Below are 23113 nucleotides of genomic sequence, written 5' to 3' on the forward strand. Positions count from 1 at the left end.
AAAAATTATTTTACTTAAAGCAACATTATGTAGAATTTGTGCAATTTGGCGCCCCCCACAGTTTCTGAGTGCAACGACACTGTCGTAAATACAATTTCCAGCTCTGTAACAATTTGTCAGACGTAATGTAGCTGCTAACTACAAACAAAACTCATTACATCATAACAATGTTATGTGTTGAAGTAAGCATGTATGTAACGCTGTGATCCTGCCCTCTCACTGAAGTTACATAGTGCAGAAACAAGTGACAGAGACACCATTCACCCCGTTACAAGACACTGTGCCAAAATAACTGCTGTTATTTAACGGTAAAATAAGTTACATGTTTCTTAAGATAATAAGATCCTTTGAACCTCTGAAATCTCATTGCTTCATCTAGATGATCAAAATCAGTTAAATATCCGGCCATGACTTTAGAAATAAATTCTTGATTGCAGTTCCTCCAACTCTGACTCCTCTTTCCACCCTCGTCTTCCTGCAACAACTCACAGCTCAAGCGTCGTTGACTGTCCCAGACGAGATAATCAGCCTTTGGAGCTGATGTTTCTCATCACAGATCTGTTTCCTCTCCGCTGGTGAAGAGGTGTGTAGTTCAGGGAACCTATAAAATCAACTCCTCGGTCGTTACCCCCTCTGTGGATGCCATGGTCACATGGCGAGCTGCAGCAGCTAGTTGAGAAAGTTTAATCATTATAAACTCTGGACGCAGTGGCAAATAGCTGTGTTAAAAGACACCCTGCTGAGGTCAACCGCTGTGTTTACACTGAAAACAATGTCTGAAAGCACCTTCAGGCTACCACAGTGTCCGGTGATGTACAATTACAAGATAGAGAGATAGATTCTTATCTTTTAAATTATATTTATAAAAACTTTTATAAAGTTCATAGCAATTTTATTCTCCTTCTGATCGGCATGTCGACTGATTCTTTTGAAACCTGTGTTAATTATTGCCCATCTGTCCCTTGTAGCAGCGTATTTTCAAACGTAATCTCCTGACACCAACAAAATACCACGGATCATTTAGGATAAATAATTCTTCTGCTCGCTCGCAGATTTCAAAAGAGCACTTTGATTCAATGAGGAAAAGAGGCACATGTGTCAATCAATACCATGAATCGATCAATGATTTTAAAGCGAGTGGGGGGGTTTCCCCCGCACTCACGCTGGGATGCAGCCAAAATGTTGATATAGGCGTACTCAGTGTGTGACAAGAGTAAACAAACACCATGACCCGGTGTGTGTGTTTGTGTGTGCGGGAGACACACACGCAGAGAAAGAACACACATGGTCTTTGACCTTTGGGGTTCAAGGTGTGTCACGAGGTGTGTGTGCATGTGTGTGTGTGCAAGTTTGGGTAAATGTAGCTGCTGGTAGCGCTCAGTGTTAACAGACGACAAAACAAAGACAGGTACAGGTTTGTGCATTCTCAAAACCTCAAACATGGTGTCAAGATCCCTCAGCGCACACACACACATGCACACACGCAAAAACACACTACCCCCACGGTAACCTTGTGCTCCTTACACCCAGCCTCCCCTCCTCCAGCTACCTCCCCCAATCCCTCAATCCCCTCCCTCTATCCTGACCGCCCACCGCCACCCTGCTTCCCGCCCCAATCTGTGTGTGTGTGTGTGTGTGTGCGGTATGTATGAAGAGTAGCCGATTGACTTATGCCTTCATTTCAGAGCTGTCACTCCTGGCCAAACACCATGACCCCTCAACCTCCATTTTGGAGGCGCACATTTTTTTTCTTTCCTCCACCACATGAATATAAAAAACACATGTGGCCCAAAGGTGTGTGTGTGTGTGTGTGTGTGTGCGTGTGTGTGCGTGTGTGTGTGTGTGCATGCGTGCGTGTTTATGTGTACAGGTAAATCAAACTGACACAGCTCCTTTGAATGGCAGGAGCTGAATTACTTTTGCACTTCAATTTTGCACACCTGCCGTTTATGGCGAACACCGGGCTCAGCATAAACCATAAAAGCAAAATACGTTGCTCCAAGATACAAATCAGAGCCTGTAAATATCACAACCAGGTGCAGCAATTACAGGTTACTTCTTTGTGGGTACATTACTTAGCATATTACAAATATATGGCTATTACTGTACATTGTATGCTAACGCGGACGTCTTGCTATGTTGGAACAACTTTTTTTAATTGTGAAAAGCAATGAAACGGTAGAAAAAATCAATAATACCATAGACTAGGTAACCACAACGACTCTTCTACTTCGACCATTTCTCGTTTTTGAGTCAGTCAAATTAATTCTTATGCTCTTTACTGTGAGTTTTGTCTCCTTTTTGGCAAATTAACTACAAAATTACACTCAAAATATGCATGTAGGTAGGTGGAGAGACAGTTTGTAACCGGGAGTTTAAAAAACATGCACAAAAATAATATTTACACTGAAAAGCACCTCCAAAAAGATAGGGGGCAGCATATCACCGAAAACTGCTGCTTTTTGCTAGCTATCCTTGGCTGGTAAGAAGGTAAAGAGATGAACCGATACACAAACGATCCACAAGGTCTAACATCTGCTCTGGATTATTCACACAGTATTATAATGTACGGTAATGTCACGGTTGTCGTAAATACCAGCATATCGCAACACCCCTAAAGATGACCTTGTCCAATTTAGCATAAAATATGGTGAACAGTGTCTCTATGTACCAGAAAAAAAGGCATTTTAACTTGTGTGAGTACTGAAAATCTGGGTGGGAAGCAGTTTAAATCTGGGTATGTAAAAAGAATTTAAAAAGTAAAAAAGGTTTAAGTACTTTAAAGAAAAACCTTAAATGTACCGCAATATAAAAAAAAGTTAAATTAAATTGAAAGACGATACACAAAATGTAATTATTTTCAAGCGCAGTTGATGTATTTGTTTCCGTGGATGACTCATTTTGATCTCCATGTTCCCCCCTACGACCAAACCAAGCGAGAGTCAGTTGGGCCGCAGTGTAAGTGCTCTGATGCACACATTTACACATGCAGGACAGGAACAATGCATCCATCTGAACCGTCTGCAGGTGGGCGACCATACCAATCAGGTCCCAGCCAGAGGTCGAGATGACAAACACAATAAGGCAGCAGATTCATCACCGCGTGTGCTCTGACAGTAATTGTCCTGGGTCCATGTCACAGTCCCCCCTGTTAAAAATACAAGGGATGCTCCTTTGACAGAGATGACATCGGCGGCAGTCACATGCATTTAAGCCAGACACCTCCGCTATTTGTTATGACACACTTTCAATTTAGCAAAATGGCCCCATCGAAGATGAACAGTGCCCTACGTGGGAGGAGGAAGGCCTGTGTGAGAGGAGGTCGCTTTGTGTGTGATTTAGACTCGGGCTGAGGAGGCGAGACGTGTGGAGGGATTTTGTTTAATAAAAAGACCTGTTTTGTCTTGTTGTTAAATGTGAATGAGCAGTACAAGGGCGAGCTAGACGTCCATCTCTGGGGGATAAGGCAGCATAGATCGATAGGTGGGATGTCAGTTTGAATTGAGGTCACTCTTTGTCTCCCAAAAGAGGTCCCACTTACTGGCTCACCATCAAAATGTAGCGGGGCATTAAGTGAAAGCGGGGGTGTGGAGGGGGAGGAGGCCGGACAGTCATATCGGTGACCCTTGTCTTGTCGGAGCAGCGGGGCTTTTTGCTCTGCAACATGTTTATTCTCAGTTGTCCTGAGAGAAGGTGTGTGTCTGACACTGACGGAGTCTGTCCAGGATCAATAATCTGATGAGATGTGATGAGGCTGTTGTTGCTTAATTCTATCTAAATGTTAAACAGACTTTGGAGCCTCTCTGCTCAGCTGGAAATAAAAATGCACATCTGTGAGGTGAGTGGAGTCTGGAGCTTTAGAAATGAGTCTATTAATTAATAATTAGCTTGACAGAAACTACATGAATTACATTTCTGATGATTGAGTTAAATATAGATATATATATTAATTTCTACAATGATCTATCAGTGAGGCTGCAGATTGCAACTTACTGAATCCCCCTCGTCTCACCCTCCCCTACGACTGCTGAAAATGCAAAAATACAAAAAAAGAGTAAATAAATGCCAAACAGGATCTGAGTAGTGCATGCAGAACGTTACGCAGAGCTGCATTAAAACTAGAAATTAGTTCTGGTAGTTTATAATTACAATAACATTTGCTAATGATATTTTTCTAATGGCAGTATTTGGTTGCCTTTTGTAGCAAAAGGGAAATATGGATTTCTCGTGGTTGAAATAATGTCAGGAAGCAACAAAACATTCTGGCCATTTTTAGAAATTTGTACGCAAAAATATCCTTTGCAACTGTATTGTTATGGTTCACTTTGACAGCTCTCATAGCGTCATTTTAGTCACAGCAGGCAACAAACCACAAATCGCCTGCGTTACGATACCTGCCCAGCGCTAAATGACAGGACAAAGGGACCAGCTAGAAGATAATGACCCTTTTATCAGCCATCAGGCCAGATATTTTGGAGACCAGAGAGTTAAAAAAGAAGGGTGAATCCTGAATTTCTCACATTAGTGACCAAAACTCCAAATAAACACTAACATCTTTGCCATTACCATTTCATTAGATGGAAATACAGTATGTAAGTGTTTGCTTACAATCCATTAAGTTGTCTTTTTTTTTTTTTACAAAACACTGAGAATCCTTCTTTAGTTTTCCATCGCTGTAATAACTCAGAATATTTTATGCAGCATGACAAACGCAGTTGAAAATCAACTACAAGTGTAGACTTTGCAAATGTTTTATGAAAACAGGACAAAGCCAAAGTTCATTCTGAGTTTCATTAATTTCCTCGTGTTTTTTTTCACTCTGTATGATTTATATCTGAATGCATGACAAAAGAGCCAGGCCTGAAACTCTTTACTGAGCACGCCCTCTTGACACTTGATATATAGAGCAATGCATCTCCAAAGCTAATATTATAATGAATTGGATCTGTGTCTACGTGTGTGGCCCAACAGTGGACTGTTTGTGAAGATGTCCCAAAAGCAATACCACCGTCTCCAGAATCAACACACCCCCATTTAGCATTCCCAGATCCCCTGAAATGAAACGTTCATTTTTCCATAACTATCATCTCCGGCAAAGCATTGCGGGGGAATTGGATCTGTCCCTGCACAACCCCTCTCCACTCAGATCTCATCAAGCGTGGGCTGCAGTCACCCCTCTCCCACGGAAATTGCTCTGAACCGCAGGAAAATGTACATCACTGAGGTGCCGACCAAAAATGGCATTGGCCTCCTTCGCATACAGACACCCAACCCCCCCCGCCGAACCATCGTTCCTCTTATAAATCCTTAAAGAGGGCCCAGACTCCAATGTATGGCAACACCATCAATATTGATGTGGGAGAAAGTTCTTCCAAAGCCGCCTCAGTCACAGAACATTAATATTGATAGTGTTGTGCACCAGCCCGGACGCTCTGTGTGACTCGAAAATGGTAATGGCATCTGGACCGGGGGTTAGAGGCCAATATCATTGCTGAATATGGACATGGCTGTTTAGCTGCGAGCAGGACAGGGGGCCATGCCAATCATGTCCTCTTCGTCAACCTGACCAACCTAAGAAGGGCATGTCTGGGGTCAGTGAGGAACTTTGGATCTCACTTCATTTAATTTTTTATTCTTCTAATCAACGTTTTCCTCAGACAGGCCCAGTGAGATTTAAGCTTCTTTACCATTTTCACAGTGGGAAAAAAAATTCCCACTAACACCCTCTAACATCTGGCTTTTGTCTTTCATGCAAAAGGGTCCGATTGGCATTCACTCCAACTGTTGTCAGTCGACTCCAGTAATGATCAGCTGCGATGGAAACACAACACCCGGATGGACACGCTAATTTTTGCCCTTTGGCTGGCACATTGCTAAGGCTGGCTTCTTTCTAATTCAGAAAGTTAGTGATTAACCCTTTTCAAAACAAGCTCTAACGTCTTCTGGATGTAGTCCGGTGACATCTGAGGTGAGATCTGCTGATTTCTAATGTCCCCTGTTTTTCCAGCACGTTTGTGATGACGGACTTTAAACACAAGGACAAAAAACAGAAAGGCAAACTCCTCCTCTGGCGGTGGGAACAGGAGTCAATCATCTATTTTCAGCAGGGTAACCTGCGTTTAAAAAACTGTTTTTGGTGTATAAGATTTTAAAATCATGTCGTGGGTCTTCCCTGCGGCAAGGATGGTTGAAAATATTTTTAGTCTTTTCAGCCATAGGAATAGCAGTATGGTTTCTCTGTTGGCAGTGGTGTAATGTAACTAACTACATTATAGTACATAGATAGTGACTAGAAATCTGCTTCCATTCTTACCATTATTTTTCTTAATATGTCTCTTTTGATTCTTCAGACTACATAAAAGGGCATACTAAACTGCTTGAGTGCCCCTTTAAGAACATATGATGCGTAAGATGATTTATCGGCCTTTATTAACTGACTAAACAGCTAATCCACATGCGTCATTTGCATGTCACTTTGATGCATTAACCTGGGGCGGACTGCTCCGTACGTAGCCTGTGTTTTATTAAGAGTTACCGTCAGCCCTAATGATATCATGGCTCCGTCGTGGTGGTGCTGTCCTCTGCTTGTGCAAACATATTACGCTGAGGCTGTTTTCTGGGTCAGTAAGTTAAATATTTCAGATGGTTTATTTTTAGAGCCGTCTGTTTCCACTTTGTGAATGCTCTGCACGGTGTGTGTGTGTGTGTGTGTGTGTGTGTGTGTGTGTGTGTGTGTGTGTGTGTGTGTTCCTGCATCTCTCTCACTATCTGCGATCACTGCAGGCTGCATTTGACCCACTAAGTCATCTTCACATGGCCCCTGGGGGTTATCAATTGAGTGTTGTGTGCAGAAGGAGGCCATCATAATTGGTTGCCAGCTGGCTGTTAACACTTTCAACAATGTGCAGGACACGTATCGGCTGTTTTGACACTAAAGGTGGTTTAATCTTTTGTTGTAATGTCAGTACGAGTTAAGCGTGCTTCATTCCAAAAAAGCTCAGTTTTTGCTGCTTTTGTTTACAAATCAACAAGCCGTTAAAACTCTTAAAACAACACACAGTTCCTTCGGGAGCCGTCTGCGCATCAAAGGCACATTAATTACCAATCTCGTATAACTTTTTATTAGGGTTGCTTACATCTAATCGGTTTAATGTGAATGTAATCGTCCTGCACCACGGTTTAACATTTGCCATTGTGCTTAAAGCAGTGGGAGAGCCAAATCACATTAGATCACTAGTACATGGCATTGAACTGTCAGGGTGCAAAGAGGGCACTGTAATTGCTGCAGAGCTGAGTGGTCATTGAACTGTGAAAAGCAGACAAGTTTTCCACAGATTATGAGAAGCAGAATGATTGGAAACTGCCCAGGGCCAAAAGTCCCATGATAGTTTTTGACCTTACCACATATGTGGAATCAATGCAGGGCTCTGTTGTTGACCTTAGCCGTTCCCTGCAACACATACCACTGTTCTGTTTCCTAAAGACATCCCACGCACAGACTCCCTGCTTATCCCTCTCTTCTCTCTCCCCAACTTTTCTTCAGGTTTCTGTAGCTGTGATGATTCACCTCGTTAGAAACTTTTTGAGTGTCTCAGGGGATGAATCCAAGAGATGAGGATCAATATATCTCACCACAATTGAACATCTTGTTTCTGTATTCGTTAGTTTTTCTGTACATATAGTGTTATATTTGTTTTATTCGACATGTTCCAAGTAAAGGAGAGGAGTAGTTTTCGTGCCTTTAAATTTGGGTTGTTTTAGCTGCAGAGCTGCTGAGATTGAAAAACATCTTGTAAAACAAGAGCGAACAGACGGGCATTCACGGAGAGTGGCGAATGTCGTTCCCTCGATGAGATGTGTTTTGAGACGTGACTCGAGGCGGTTTGTTTCTACAAGATGTCATGGTTTGGGCTCTTGGTTAGTCGTTCCCCGTTTTATTGTGGTGATTTTATCCTATCGTCATGTCCCGATAGCATCCTACTTTCCACTTCCTGTCTTTCTCTTTTTCTGCCTGCCCTTTTCCTGCTCACCTGTGTCCCATTAGTTAATCACCCTCCGTGTATTTAAGTCTGTGTTTTTCCTTCACTCTTTGTTTGTTTGTCTGTGTTTCTTAAGCAGCAATACCGCAGGGGAACACTAGGTGGGGGTATTTGAAAAATTCTTCTTTTTTTCCGCTTTTAAGTATAAGTGTTCACATACAGTAAGTCGGTTTTATTTTTACAGTGCCAAATCACAACTAAAGTTATCTCATGACACTTTTCACATAGAGCAGGTCGACCAAGGCGAACTGAGTGCTGGTTCTGGGCTGGTGCGAGTGCTGGTTCAAAGTTGGTTCAACCTGTGAACCTTTTAAGAACCAGTTTTTCTTTTCCATGGGCCTGAGAGCCACTGTAAAGTCACATATTTGGTCACTGTACACTGTCACTGTAATTTCCCAGCATTGTTAGGAACAACTATGGAACTCGGAACAAATATGACTTTTGCTTTGATAAGTGAAAATAGATCAAATCTTTTTCAGTCAGAACACACTACAGTTAGTCAGCTGGAAATTGGTCACATTAACCCTGCCCCGAAGGCCCGGACGTAAGCGGTTCTTTGTTCTAGACCAGCAAAGTGTCGGTGCCACTCTGGAACCAGTTTTCCTAGCCGAGAGTCAGTTCTTTGGCTGTTTAAACGCAAAAAACTGATTCCAGAGCAGGAACTGGCTCTGAACCAGCACCTGCAGCGCCTTGGTCTAAAAGGGGAAAACCATACTTTCATTTACAGACCCAACATTCCTTCATGAGCAAGCATGTTGCAAGGAAGAGCTGCCTTACTTTACTAAGTCATGATGCAGCTATGACTAGACTGCATATCAGTAACAAGGTTGTGTTAGGTAGAATGACTTGTATTCACTCACTTCCCTTTCAACTTTTTCAAAGGGGTAACACGATAAAATTGACTCTTGTTTCCCCGACACTTCTGTGAAGTGAAACCACAAACATGAAACAAGCTTCTGAAGACAAAACAGGGAGAAAGAAGATATCTCGTCTTAAAAGCCCCGTTTCTAAATAAGTTCTGTCCTGGCACCCGGGCTTTCAGCCGTTCCAGGCGATGCCACAGGGCTCTATTGTGCGTCTGCCAAACTATGACAGGGCCCCGTCCAACTTCTCACCTGCAGCATTGTCCGCCCGGGGAGCTCAGTGCAGGGTAATTGGGCACCGAGATTCCAGGACAAGTTTCTTTTTGTCCGTTTTGTGCGAATCACTGACCCGGACGTGTGAGGTCACAGCTGTGGTAATTGGTGCTGGGTGATGCAGCTGTGTGTGTGTGTGTGTGTGTGTGTGTGTGTGTGTACAGTACAGTACAATCTGTGAAGAATTTTTTTTCTGAATTACACAAGTTGTATGGACAGTATTCGCATTGTGTGTATTCTTGCTGCAGCCGTGTTTGCGTTCCTCGAGCTACAAAGGCATGAGCTCCACAAACTGATCGCCTTTGTTGGACATATTAGATTTTAAATGAGAGGAACCGCCATGATAGGAATTTGTTCCGCTACCACACGTCTTTTCAGAAGTAGCAGCAATAAGTATTCAGACTACGAGACATCCTGCTCACAGGTAGATCAAAACTCAGCTTGGCTCTTTCCCAAACTGCTTCCTCTCCACCTGCACTTCACTACAGAGTGTCTCTCTGCATGAAGTCACACTTGCAGCGGTGAAGGGCACTCCGGATTAAGGTTAAGTGTATAAATAAACAGGTGAACTGTGGGACACGCTCACAACTCCTCCCCGTAAGCAGGGAGCAGAAGATGTCACTGGAGACACCAAATAATCCTTGTGGTTACATTGAGGTTTAGAACAAACAAGATAACAGACATACGATGAAAAGCAAACATGTAATCCGACAATGGAAAACTTTCACGGACCTGGAAACTGTGACCTCTGTTTGGCCCTAGAGGTGAAACCCCATCCCGGGTCATGATAGGTGGTGCTGACACCGGCCTCCCCCCTAACTGACCACCTGTCAGTCTACACCCGGCCTGAGAGTCCACTATCTGGTCTCCGTGGCAGTTGTTTCTACTGTCGCAGCCTCGGGATGCCACCACCTGTCATGACCTGAGGGATAACTCTCCAATTCTGTTTTTCTCTTTAATGGTAGAGCCACTAATGTGGGAGGATTTAGAAGTTTAAAGCCTGTAACATTTTACTCTGCACTCTAGTGGTTCAGTATGATCTGCCTAAAATCCTTTGCCCATTGCGAGATAGAGGCATGATTTCCCAGACGTAGACTAATCCTCTTTACATCACGGACCTGGCTTTAACAAGGGATATTGACAAGGATTTGACCCTCATCTGGGCCAATTTACTGACTGCAACAAAGTTCAGACGCAGGTCAAAGCCGTCAGCAAGAAATCTGGTTGGACTAAAAAGGAAAAAAGAAAAGATTTATCATTGTTATTTGTTTTACTTATTGTGGTGTTATCATTTAGCAAAACACCTCAAACATCGCCCCACATTGTCTCGATTGAACTTAACCTCCTGTTTAGTTTATAGGTACGGTAATGTTAATGTAATGTTAATGCACTTAATGTTAATTTTGTACAGATTACATTTCTAACAGAGATGTGGTTGTGTGGTTTGGGATTGTAGCAGAGACTTTACAGTATGTGTATGTTCTTGTTTTTGTTACTGTGTCATAACTATTATTTATGGGGTTGTTTTTGTTACAAGGAATGTTAATTTGCATGCTTTTGTGCCTGAGGACCCGCTTGAAAATAAGATGGTGCAAAATTTGAACTTTCCACTTCATGCCAAAAATATATTTTAGGTAAATTAACCATTTTTAAGTATCTGCAAAGCATGGCTCCCTGAGATTATAGTTTACGCTGAAGTACATTTGTTTTTGTTTGTTTTTGTTTGTTGATGTCTTCCTACTTGTTTTTAATGTATTCTAAATGTAATTTTTAATGTCTTTTAACGTAATTTTTATGCCCCTGTGAAGCACTTTGGGTTGCCTTGTGTCTGAATTGTGCTATACAAATAAAACTTGATTGCCTTGTTTTGATGTGGGAGGCTGTTTGTCCCAATTCAAAGCGCAGGAAGAAAAGGGAAATTATTCCTTCTGATCCCTTTTGGTGTGCAACAGAGTAAAGTCCCCGAGCTATTTACTACAGTGAATCAATCAGATAACAATAATTATTATATCACATGTGGTCAAAGAGGAGTCACAGTACTTTTTGAAGAGGGATCACAAGAAGGACTTGATTCATTTTGAGAGGTCACAAGCCAAAAAGCGCTCAGGACCACTGATGTCCATGGACATGATGCAACACACAATGAATTTTACAACTGGTTGGAAAAAAAACGTTTTCAGCCTGACACAGCTGATGTCTTTCACAATGAGCGCCAAATAAGATTTCAACCTCGATTGTAGCCTACTCACCCATGGTAAAGCACAAAAATCAAGGAAAAATGAAGAAAACAAACACAATCTGAGCAGGTCAACAATCAGGCAAGCATGACACTCTGTTTCTGAAAACCCCCCGGAGGGATGCGAAAGCACATGGAGGACGAAACAAAATGTATGGCATGTATGGCCTCGCATGTGCCAGGTCACAGAGACATCCCCGGAGGAATCTAGGCAGACTGGTGCATCACGTTGTACTTGGAAGAAACGACCTCCGACGAGGAAAAGTGCAACAGAAAGGCCATCCAAGTCGGAAACTCGGGCAAGATCGGCGTAGCAAGAGTTCGCCGACATACACACAGATGACATCACAGCAGTATGGCGGCGCACATAGTGAACTATCAATTTTTACCTCATCGGCAATTTTCTCTTCATGTAGTGTTTGTTTGTGAAACGAAACACAATTTGAGAGCGTTAGGAGCCGACTCCCTCTGTCTTTTTTTAAGTGCCCTCAACTGTTTAATCAGCTGCTGTAGTTGCTTGTTAAGATCGCAGACTTGCCATTCAAACACCCGTTTGCAGCGAGCGTCCATGTTTTTCCGAGCAAACGCACTCGAACGCTTTTAGATTTGAAATCGGAAAGACAGACTCAGGAAATTTTGACTTCCGACTTGCAGTGGATGCACCATAATAAACCACGTCCAAATTTCTCAGTTAAAAGCCAATATTGCAAATTTCGGTGGAATATTGTCAAAATGTAAATGTTTAATTAACATCTTTAAATGGTCTGTGACCCTGGCTGTCTTTAAACGTCTCATCAACATGAAAATGCTCACTGGGTCGTAGTTCTTTCTAACATTTTCAGATTTTAAGCCCGGGATTCGACAGGCATTAACAAAGTGTTGCAACACATTAATGTCTTGCATACACACTTCAAAAATCCACTTGGTAGCATTAGTTTATTTCATGAAACTGGGACACAGTGTCAGTCTATGAACAACACAGGGTCCCTCAGCCGCTCCTCCAGGGACAGCTCTGTGACCTTTTCACATACAATGTGTGGGGTAGCACAAGTAACACGACTTGTTCTGGCAGAACTCTGTGATGCCCTCCAGGCTGGACACCAGCATGTGGTCCATGTGTGATACAAACACACACACACACACACACACACAGACAGACACAGTGCCCCCGTGATCTCTGGCTGACACACCCTGTGACCTTACAGGAGAACAGTGGTAATGCAGAATTATGAAACAACAACGGATCAATCGGAAATCCTCTTTTCAGCCCCACACAGCTGCCTCAATAAACTCCAGCACGTGTCTGAAATGAAAATATACTTATGTTTATTGTTCTGAGCGTTGGATTTAACACCTGAACAAACAGCAGTGTAATCAAAGGCTGAGATTCAGAACGAGACCACACAGACTGACCCCTCCGTAACCCTCGATAATGAGCTTAGAGACACTGTTTACAAACAGACACTAAAGCTATTTCTCTTCACTTTGAAGACAGCCACACAGATCCAGGCCTGTCTAATACACACTTAATGTGATTAATTTTACAGAGGGACGAAAGTGCTCATGTCTTTCTGTTCGTGTCTGTTACTGTAAAAAAATAAATAAAGCATTGAAAGCATTATCACCTTATGAAAAGCACTGTGACTATGTGTTTGACAGGTACTGTACTAATAAACTCATTACTGTCATGATTTTGGTTTTTAAGTTTAGATGTTTCCTGTTTTATTTTGTAGAATTGGCGCTCCACTTCCTGCCGTTGTCTCGTCCCCGCCATCTTTCTGTGCACACCTGTGTTTCATCTGTTAATTAGTCCCTGTGTATTGAAGCCTGTGTTCAGTTTGTCTCTTTCTCCACGCCGGTCCTGCATCTTGTATCGTGTCCCCGAGCTCCATCCTGGTGTGTACCTCACTTGTGTTTCTCTTTAGCCGCCCTGTTCTTTGTCAGCGTTGTTGGACTTCAGCTTACTTCATTAAAGCTCGCTTTTGTCTCATTACCTGTCTGTGTTTGGGTCCTCACCTTTTTGCCGAACCCCAACAGTAACCACTCATCATCACACCATAAAACAACGATGAAAAAAAGGAGACGCCTTGTCATAAAATTGAGATTTTTCAAAAAGCCCGGCAGAACTGAACCTTCAAACACTTACAAGTAATTGTCTATTTCCTGGATGGACAATTGTGACGTCTTTAAAAGTAAAATATGTTTAAAGTAGATTAACAAACAGGTTGGATAGACGTGTGATGTAGACTGCCATTCAGAAGTCCATAAAGTTTTTAGCTCAAATAAGAAACTCCAGATTTTAACTATTGTGAAGGAAGTAGAGGTGTTAACCTGGTAGATTCTGATGAGTGTTGAGTCTTTATAAAAAAATATCTATAATATGGATTTAGTGAGACACTGGCAGTTTGTGGCTTTTGGAAGCAACACTGTGGTTCACAGCTCATGTCTGTCAACACAGCACTGAAGTATTACAGCGACTGTCATGTTTCATGTTCCCATTATTTCCTGCATTTGATTAAGATGCTGACAATGATATAGAAACCACCTATACAGTTTTCAGCAACCAAGGAAAGAACAGAAAATATAATTCTCTTCACAGCTTTAAGGGTAAATTTATTATACAATCCAAATATGCCATGTGTTATTTGTTCTTCACTGGTAAAGCATTTCGCTTCTCCTATCAACATTAGTGAGGACCCATTGTGCTGTTTTGTTTTTCATTCAGAAAGTAGCAGCGAGGCTTTGTTTGGCGGAGTAACGTACAGAGTGCTGGAATCACAGATGGGATTAAACTGTCCCCGGCTGCTTAAAATGTTTGTGTGGTCTGTGCTGAAGAGATGGACTGAACTATTTTTAATGTGTGCTCACACAGATGTTGCACAAAATGAAAGTGACTCCCACAAACGTCGGCCCTTCCTCTCTTTGTTCCTCTTATCTGGATCAAACTCTATTACCTTGAGGTCTGCTCCAAGGGTAAAACCTTCTGTGTGCCACTGCCTTTCATCAAATTAAATTCTAGATCTCTCAAAGCAATTTATTATTTTCCTGCTTATTTAATCTGCTTTATTTCCACTCTTTATTTATCTAAATCCTATCTTATATCTGTTTTTCACCTTGTGTTTCTTTTAGATCTTCTCTCTCTTTTAATTGTCCTTTTGCTGAAAGTTGCTGCACAAACAAACTTGCCTCGGACGTCGAGGTTTGACTCAACCAAGGACATTTTTTTCTGCCTCCAGAGAAGCTCTGCCTCTGAGAGATGTTTGTATAACTAAGATGCCAATCTGCCCCTCAACAGCTACCGTCGAGATGCCCTTGACCCCCAGCTGCTCGGCTGGAGCTGCTCAGCAGCCGCCAGTCGAAGGCTGTGGTTGTACTGAGCAGCTCCCAGGAGTGAACGCGTGTAAATGCACAACTGTCAGGTATGGCGGTGTTGAAAATGAGCATGCATGCTCTCGGAATAAAGGTTAAAAATTTCCTTACTGACATCTGACTTACCATTTCCTTTTAAGGTCCATTTGTAGAAATGCAGACTTCCACTCCGGGCACTTTTCTTCCTCGCATTGTACCTGTGGGATATGAATAAGTCATTAGAGGAAAGTCTTTATTTCACAAAGCAGCTGAATGTAAAAGTCAAAGGAGAAGGTGAGGGGGTAGGTTTGTCAAGTAAGAGAAACCGTTTAATGTGTTTCTGTTGCCTTCAAATGTTTCTTTTGCTAAGTGTGTGAAAGCTGTCAAACAAAGGGTGGAGAGGAAACACTCTGCAGGATTCAGTATTCATACATTCAGGGGGATTTTTTATGTAAAATATTGATGTTAACAGATTAGTTATTCTTTAATGCATTTCTACTGTACTGTACTGTATATACCTGGGGCAGTATAGCAGGACATAAAGGTTCAAATATAGTGCTTCCAACGCTTTGTTGTGGCACGTTGACATCTTGATCCAGACCTGACAAGTAGGAGTGGCCTGAGAGGGCGAGGGGTACACCTTTTGAAAGATAAAAATCCTTGCTTTTCTTATACTTTTCACCCCGGGGCTATATCTTCTACTGCAGCCTTAAATCGAGCAGGAGCACTATGAACTCTACAGCCAGGTTTTAATGTAGGACAGAAATAACAGTAATGTGTTTTTATTTTTGCTCTAACCTCAGCCATCATCACCCCCCCTGCACACACCGCTCCTCTCCTCTCCTCTCTGTCTGTCTGTCTGTCAGCTGAGCACAGGACAGGACCGGGATCATTATGTGTTGTGGTGACCGGTCCGTGACCCCACAGCGCATTCTCCTGTGCCCTCCTGGGTGTGCCACGGTGGGGGTGGTTTAAAGCGCTACCACAACCTCTGACATGTCTGCTGGAGTGTTATGTTATACGCACAAAAGCATGTGTGTCTGTGTGTATTTTAGTCAGTGTGTACGTTGCACACCTTTAGGTTCTACGTGTTACTTTTTTTTTTTTTACATAATTGCAAAGCTCTGTGGATTAGCATGTGCCAGCTGAAAAGATACGTACAGTAGGTCGAAAGGGCAAGGTTAACATGCATGTTAAGAGGATCAATGTGTGTGTGTGTGTGTGTGTGTGGGTGGGTGTTTTTGTGCTTTTTGTGTGTGTGCAAACTTCACACCAGTCGATTTTGTTTTGAGCCGATTTGTGTACAGTACAGTGATGATGATGGAATTATCTGTGTGTAACGTGTGTGTGTGTTTGTGTTTGTTTGTGTGTGTGTGTGTGTGTGTTTGTGGGTGTGTGTGTGTGTGAGCATCATTCTGCGGGCTAGCTGCCGCGGCTCGTAGCTCCCAGGGAGATCCGTGACCGAAGATCCTCAAGTTTAAGGTTCATCTTCAGTTCAGAGAGAGGTTCAACTGCCGGTCAGCGGGCCACTGTTAGAGCAGCCTCATTCTCTCTCTCTGTTCTCTAATACCACCCCCCCCCCCCCCCCACCACACACACACACACACACACACACACACCCCACACACACACAAACACACACTCTCCCTTTCTTTACATACAGCCCTCTATTTGACTCAGACGCTTCCCCTCTCTGTTGCTCTCAGCTGATTTCTTGCCTTCTGTTTGACCCAGGTTGTGGCACAATCAGGTGGCAAAAACAAAACATCGTATTATTTATTTACTCTTAGTATTATCATTCTTATTTTGGATTAAACAAACACTAAAAATAACCACCACAAGGTAAAATTTCCTTGTCTTTCTCTGTCCTAATGTGGCTCACAAATAAGGTTAATAAATGCAGGTAAGAATGCATTAATATGGAGAAAAAAGGACTTAATATATGCAGGTGCAGAAAGTCCTGTACTGAAATTATTGTTGTTAAATTAACTGTCTTTTGCTCATCACTGACAGCCAAAGGTTTTGATATTTTGGCTTTAATTGACTCAACTTTAATCCTTCTTTTTTTCTTTTCTCAGGTCATTTATCCACTTTGTATAAATGAACCTGAAAGCTTTTGTTTTGGTTTTATGATTTGGAATTTTGATGAGGACATACAGTCCTTTTCTGCTTGACTAGCGTGTGCCGTGAGCCTGATGACCGTTACGGCTGCGAAATTTAATCAGAAACCCCTTTGTCTCTCATTACAGGAAAATGATGACCTATTTCAGCGGCTGACCTCAAACAAAGTGGTGCCGAGAGTGTCGGGACTCGATTTGAGAGCCTTGTTTGTGGGCAGCGCCACGCACAGTGACCTGACCGACAAGATTAAAAAGCAAATCACATTCAAACGCTGGGAAACATTAAATTTATTTGGATTGCATGTGGTCTGAACCACTGATTCTATTTAATATTACTTTGTAATGTATTATCGGTAGTAATGGTATGAGCATGAGGTTGTTCTTTTTCCCTGTATAGGCAGTTTTCAAACAGAGATGTTTGGTGGAAGAAGTACTCAGATCTTTTTCATTCAAGTAAAAGTTTTAATACCGTCACGTAGAAATACTCTGTTACAAGTAAGTCTTAAGCATTAGCATAAAGTATGCTGCCGCCAGTGATATATAAAACATTTCAACATATTTCCCGTGCCCTCACTTCAGATTTGAGCAGTTATGTTTGTTTCAAACTTGCTGTGTGTGACGCATCACATTCCCTTTTTTAATTATCGCCACCGTCTTAGATGTGAGTCATACCACTTTTGAACTGCCAGTGGGAAGAATGAACATTTAAGAGTCTGGTCTTGATTGAAAACTCTCTCAATGTTCTTGTCTCTCGTCTGTGTTTATCTGTTCACCTCGCATCACAATGCCTACCACAATGCACAGAATCGATTGGCTGAGTATCATCATGAATGACTTACAACGCATGCAACTAGTCTGAGGGATTCTTGGGCCGGTAGTGTTGTATAGGCTGAAAAAGCTGCACCGGTTAGTACTGTACGGCAATATGGAAAATCCGCATACAAATTATCCACGGTGCAGGGATCCATTTTCCACCCCGTCCCCACTGTTTGCAGAAACATTCATACGTACACTTTATGATCAGATTTGGTCATTTATGTTTTTGTGAGTGAAGCCCAGTAAGTTCCACCAGGACCCCAAAGCACTCTTGGCAAAAGCAACTTTCCTTGACCAACATAAACTCTCTTGTTACTAATTTATCAGTTTTATTGGTCCAGTCAAGTTGGCGGGCTGCTTATTTGTGATCTCAGGGGGATGCAGATGGGTAGCAGGTGAACAAGGGGGATGCATTTTGGTCATTTTGCATCCCCCCTCGTTCACCCTCAAATCGCCTTCTGCTTACACTATAAATGTAACTCATCATGCAGAATGGTCCATTTCAGAAAAAATGTATTTTATTTTATTGAACTTTAATTATTCACGCATTAATATCTATACTACTTTATGTTGCTGGTGGTAAAGGTGGAGCTATTTTTCTTGCTATATATAGGCCTATGCTGCTGGGTAACTTGTGAATTTGGCCCTGGGGATCATCTTATCTCATCCATAGCATTACTCCATAATTTATTTGTTGATTATATTTTGTATGATTAATCTGAATCTGCAGTCGAGTGTGGTGCGGTCAAAAGTGCAATATTTGCCTCTGACATGTTGCCGAGCAGAAGTACAAAGCGGCATAAAATAGAAATACTCAAGAAAATAATACTTAAGTGCAGCACTTCAGTAAATGTACTCTGCACCACTGCTTTTCGCACATTCATGTTGAGTTATGCTGTTAATGTTAATACAGTCTCAGATTGTCTCCATGTCTGGTAAATGAAGTGAATAAATAATTGCTTGACCAGCTTTATTATTTCTAAGCAGCTGTTTCCTGCCTGACCTAAAAGTTCAGCCAAATGCTACTGAACAAAAACAGTTCAATCACTTTAATTAAAGGGATATTCAGAGAAATTAATTAACTCCACATGAATGTATAGCTTTGGGAGATTAACTATTAATTTCCTGATGTTTACGTGTCAGAGGACTTGTTTTTATCGACGACTTCGCCGCTGAAGAGGAAGCTCCCGAGTGGAAGAACAACTTAATAAGGAACTGCTATCGTAAACACTGAAGTGACCCGTTGTTTAGGCTTCACCAAATCACAGCCAATATCACAGCAGGATTCGCCATGATATACAGTGCATTTTTGCTGGCTGCGCTCACCCCTCACCTCCCTGCATGTCTGCTCTGATGTGGCCCAGTTTGTTAAGCCAGCCCCATTGGCTTTGATCCAAGAGGGATAATGCCAGATTGAAGGGGTTAGAGGCAGGGTAAGAGTTTACCACATGATACAGCCACGACGTGACACAGGACAAAACAAAACCAGTCATACATTATTGGCTTAGTTAAGCTGAGACGCCTTGACGCTCCGAATGTTGCACTGTCTGACTGGTTGGTAAAAATATGAAGAGATAACACACAGTTTGAACAATATGTCCACAGAAAACATGAGTTAATCTTGGCTCATTTTTCAGTCAATAATATATTTTTGGCTTAATTAAGTTTTATTGTTTTTAATCTCATCACATTCATAATCTGCTTGTTCAAAAATGACATTCACCATTTGAAACCAGAGGATAAATGTAGGGCTTTAGATTAAAAAAATAGTAAGTGGTGGGGTAAAAGGGTTTTTGGTAGATGTAGTAAAAATTTCCCTTCATGTAATATTAATTCAAAATGGATATATATATGTATATACAGTATGCATTTTTGAGGGTGAACTTTTCAAACAGCACACTCATACAGAAACACTCAAGTCGTGTGTCCGCAGGGAAATATGGGAAGTTTTTAGAAGGAGTGATTCTATGCACAGGCAGCTTTTTGCATACTTGGATCAAACTACGGGCTCAGCAATGGCACCTGGCGATGAAACCATCTTATCAGAACACAAGCTCTGCTGCCTCTGCTCTTTGGCTCCCGCCTTGATATCGTATTGCTGAGTCTCACTTTGCATGAGAAATCGAAGTGCAATCCCGTTCTTTATGGCCGCTGCCCGCGACCTTTGTCAACCCAGCGAATTAACCTAGAGGCGTATCAGCTACGCTGGCCCTTTTCTCCTAGAGCCTGTCCTATTAACTGAGTGAGGAGCACGGAGAGGGTCACACTTAAGTAACCTTATCTTGTAATTGGGTTCAAGGTTAAGTGACCCTGGAGCACGGAGGTCCGGGGGTTAAGGTCACAATGTCAGGCAGAAGGGGGAGCTTTTAATCACTGATGGGGCTGGAAATCAAGGCCCGGGCTTCTGCTATCTGGCTGGGCCGGACGACCCCACCCACCCCCCTCATCACCTCCAGCCTCACCCTCATCCACATCCCCACATGAAGCTGTCCATGCAGGCTGGAACAGGGTGGGGTTTAGGGGGTCGAATGGAGCAGTTGCCAGGCAACCCGTATTCAAGCCAAGGTCTTGTAAGCTTTTAACCTTAGCACAAATCGATATAGACAGCAATTGGGCTAATATTCATCGAGCAGATGGGAAAATTAGGCGCAAGTCTGCCTGCAGGAGATAGAGGAGAGACATGCTGTTGGCCGGTCATAGCATCACTCAGACTCCTCTCACTGAACGTACTGTATGAGCAGCGAGGGAAAAGCTCTGGATAGTGGAGAAAGGATTTCAGGGAAATAGCTGTGACAAGCTTTTCAGTGAGGCAACATCTCACTGGGCTTTGGCACATTCTTCCTCTCCTGCGATATCCTCCTTCTTTTCATCATGTATATCTCTCTTATCACTTCCCTTGTCCTTTTCTCATCTCCCTCTTTCCTGGTTTTATAGCCTATTATCGCTCTCTTTCCTTATTTATACCCCTCCATCCTTTCTATCCAAATGATTCTGTATTCATGTAAAAATGCATGATTTGTCGCAGCCTTCTTAAGCAGTGTAAACAAAATGTTTCTGATTTAAATTAGCTTAAAGGACCAGCTCACCCAAATATCAAAATACATATTTTTCCTCTTACCTGTCATGCTGTTTATCCATCTAGATTGTTTTGGTGTGAGTTGCTGAGTTTTGAGATGTCTGCCTTCTCTCAGATAAAATGGAACTAGATGGCACTTGATTTAATAATAATCTGTTTCCTCGATTTTTTTCAGTTTTGATGGAAGAGAGGCTCAAGCTCGTTACAGCGCGGGATGTAGACATTAATGGCGTCCCCCTCAGCTGAGCTGTAACATTAGCTGGCTTAGTTAGCCTAGTTGGTTGGCTTCTTCCTGCTGTGTGGTGCTACAGACAGAAAATAGTTCCTACATGAAACTGCTCTCAACAAAGTCTGTGGATTATCTTGAGAGACCGGATCATGATTTCTAAAGAAATACATTGCTGTTGGGTTTTACAAAGGCTTTTCTTTCGCCGCTTTGAGCACCACAAGCCAAGTGCTAGTTTCATTATATTTGAGAGAAGGTGAACATCTCTACAGCTGATATCTCCAAAACTTGGCAACAATTGAAAGGGATAAATAGCACTACAGACAAGAGGGAAAATATGCCTTTTTTATTTTGGGGTGAACTGCCCCTTTAAAGTGACCCATAGCTGGAAATCCTTTAGGTGTTGCAGTTGCAACATTTGTCTGATTACTAGTGATTAAATACATGATGCACAGTCACATATTTCTGAGGTTATTCTCAAATAAAACATCCAAACACATCATGAATAAAGAGCAATTTGCCCCCTCCCCCCTCCCTCCCTCTCTCCCTCCCTCCCTGTCTTTTAGAGAGGGAGATGGATGACCACTGGTGGAGGGGTTCAGGCAGCATGACCCATAGACCTATCCATTGCCAAGGGCGAGGAAATAGCCCAGATTAAAGAGCTTGTAAATAATGGCCCATAAACATCTGCCTGTTAGCCCGGCCAATCCATCTCAGTCTCCCATCTGGTCCTCTCTTTCTCTCTCGCTCTCCCCCGCTTTTGATTTCCTCATTGCGAACGGTCCACAGGGCAAATGCATCATCAGACCAAAGTCAGTCATATTCCAACACAAACAAACACGGAGATTGACCCTCGGGTCGTGTACAGTTCAAATCCCCACCAGCCACTGCACCCATGACTCAACCCAAAGACAACAATGAAGAGCATTAGCTTTGTTTTCTTTCCTTGGGTTTCTTCCATTTATTAGAGCCTCGGAGTATATTGCTTTGTAAGATTAGCATGAGGCAAAAGTGAGTGCATGTATGTGTTTATGTACAACTGCAGCCATGAATTCCCCTAATTATTTTTGCATGATTACAGCTGTTGTGCAATCCACCCGGCCAGAGTCAAACCTTCAGTGGGGCTCTTGTTAGGGCCTCATCAGAAGCCCGCCCTAATTAGTGATTAGGCCTAGTTAATGTCCCAACATCTGCTCTGTGCACTGGCCACTTGCAATCTCTCAGATCTCCTTCCACAGTGAGGTAGTGAGGCTGGAGCTGTGTGAAAAGACCCCTGGTACCCTTATTAACCACCTCGGTCGTGGCCTGACTGCAGGTGGCAAATTAGACCAAACAAAGGGCTGATTGCAGACAGACCGAGGCTGAGCTCTCGCCAACGAGCCTCATGTACTGTAAATGCTTCATCCGTTATATCACAAGGTTCAACCAGCTTCGCTAGTGCTACAGAACAATTACATGAGTATTTAAAAACTTGGACAGTGTTCGTTTTCAGTATTCAAAATTCTTCACCCTCCCCTCTTCCATTGCATTTAAATCACAACACCGCTGTTGTTCGAATCATCTGCCCACTCAGGCTGTTGCAGGTTGGTGCACTATTACCAGACATGCTTTGAGCAAATGCTAATGTCAGTATGCTCAGTTTGCAGTGCTAACATTCTGAGGTGCTGCTCAATGGAGCTCTGATACTTTGATACAAAGCTGTAGATTCATAGGAAGTACGTGTGATGTGATTTACATACAAAGAGGCACACGAAATCTATGCCGTCCTCACGTGTATGCTCATACCTTATGCAGCGATGTGCTTACCTTGGCAAAGCAGCTCTTGGTGGGATAGGAAGGGAGTGGTGTGGAAGTAATTGTTATCTGCAACGCATGCAAAATTGAAAATGAGTGAAATGCAAGCTAGGAGAATCACCAAATAATGTATTGATCCCACTGAACTTCTTAATTGTAAAAGTAGCAGTCTCGTTCTTTTTTGTCACAGCTCAACAGACACTGACCACCGACGTGTGACTTTGTGTTACGTGTCGTGTAGAGCAAGCATCGACTTGTTATTAAATCTTCGGGAAGCTGATATCTAACCTGGTGAATCAAGATCTGAAGAAATGTTACTGCC

At 42.5% G+C, this 23113-nt stretch overlaps 1 long non-coding RNA gene across 1 annotated transcript; it reads left to right on the forward strand.

The window, feature by feature from the left end:
* Nucleotides 1-13237: 13237 nt before the first annotated feature.
* On the forward strand, nt 13238-17181 carry LOC311259716. The gene is made up of 3 exons (XR_014622935.1): nt 13238-13307; nt 14707-14830; nt 17009-17181. It is a non-coding gene; the product is annotated as an uncharacterized lncRNA (long non-coding RNA).
* Nucleotides 17182-23113: the final 5932 nt, after the last annotated feature.

Source organism: Pagrus pagrus, assembly GCF_965226575.1.
Source record: "Pagrus pagrus genome assembly, chromosome: 7".
NCBI classification, from domain to species: domain Eukaryota; kingdom Metazoa; phylum Chordata; class Actinopteri; order Spariformes; family Sparidae; genus Pagrus; species Pagrus pagrus.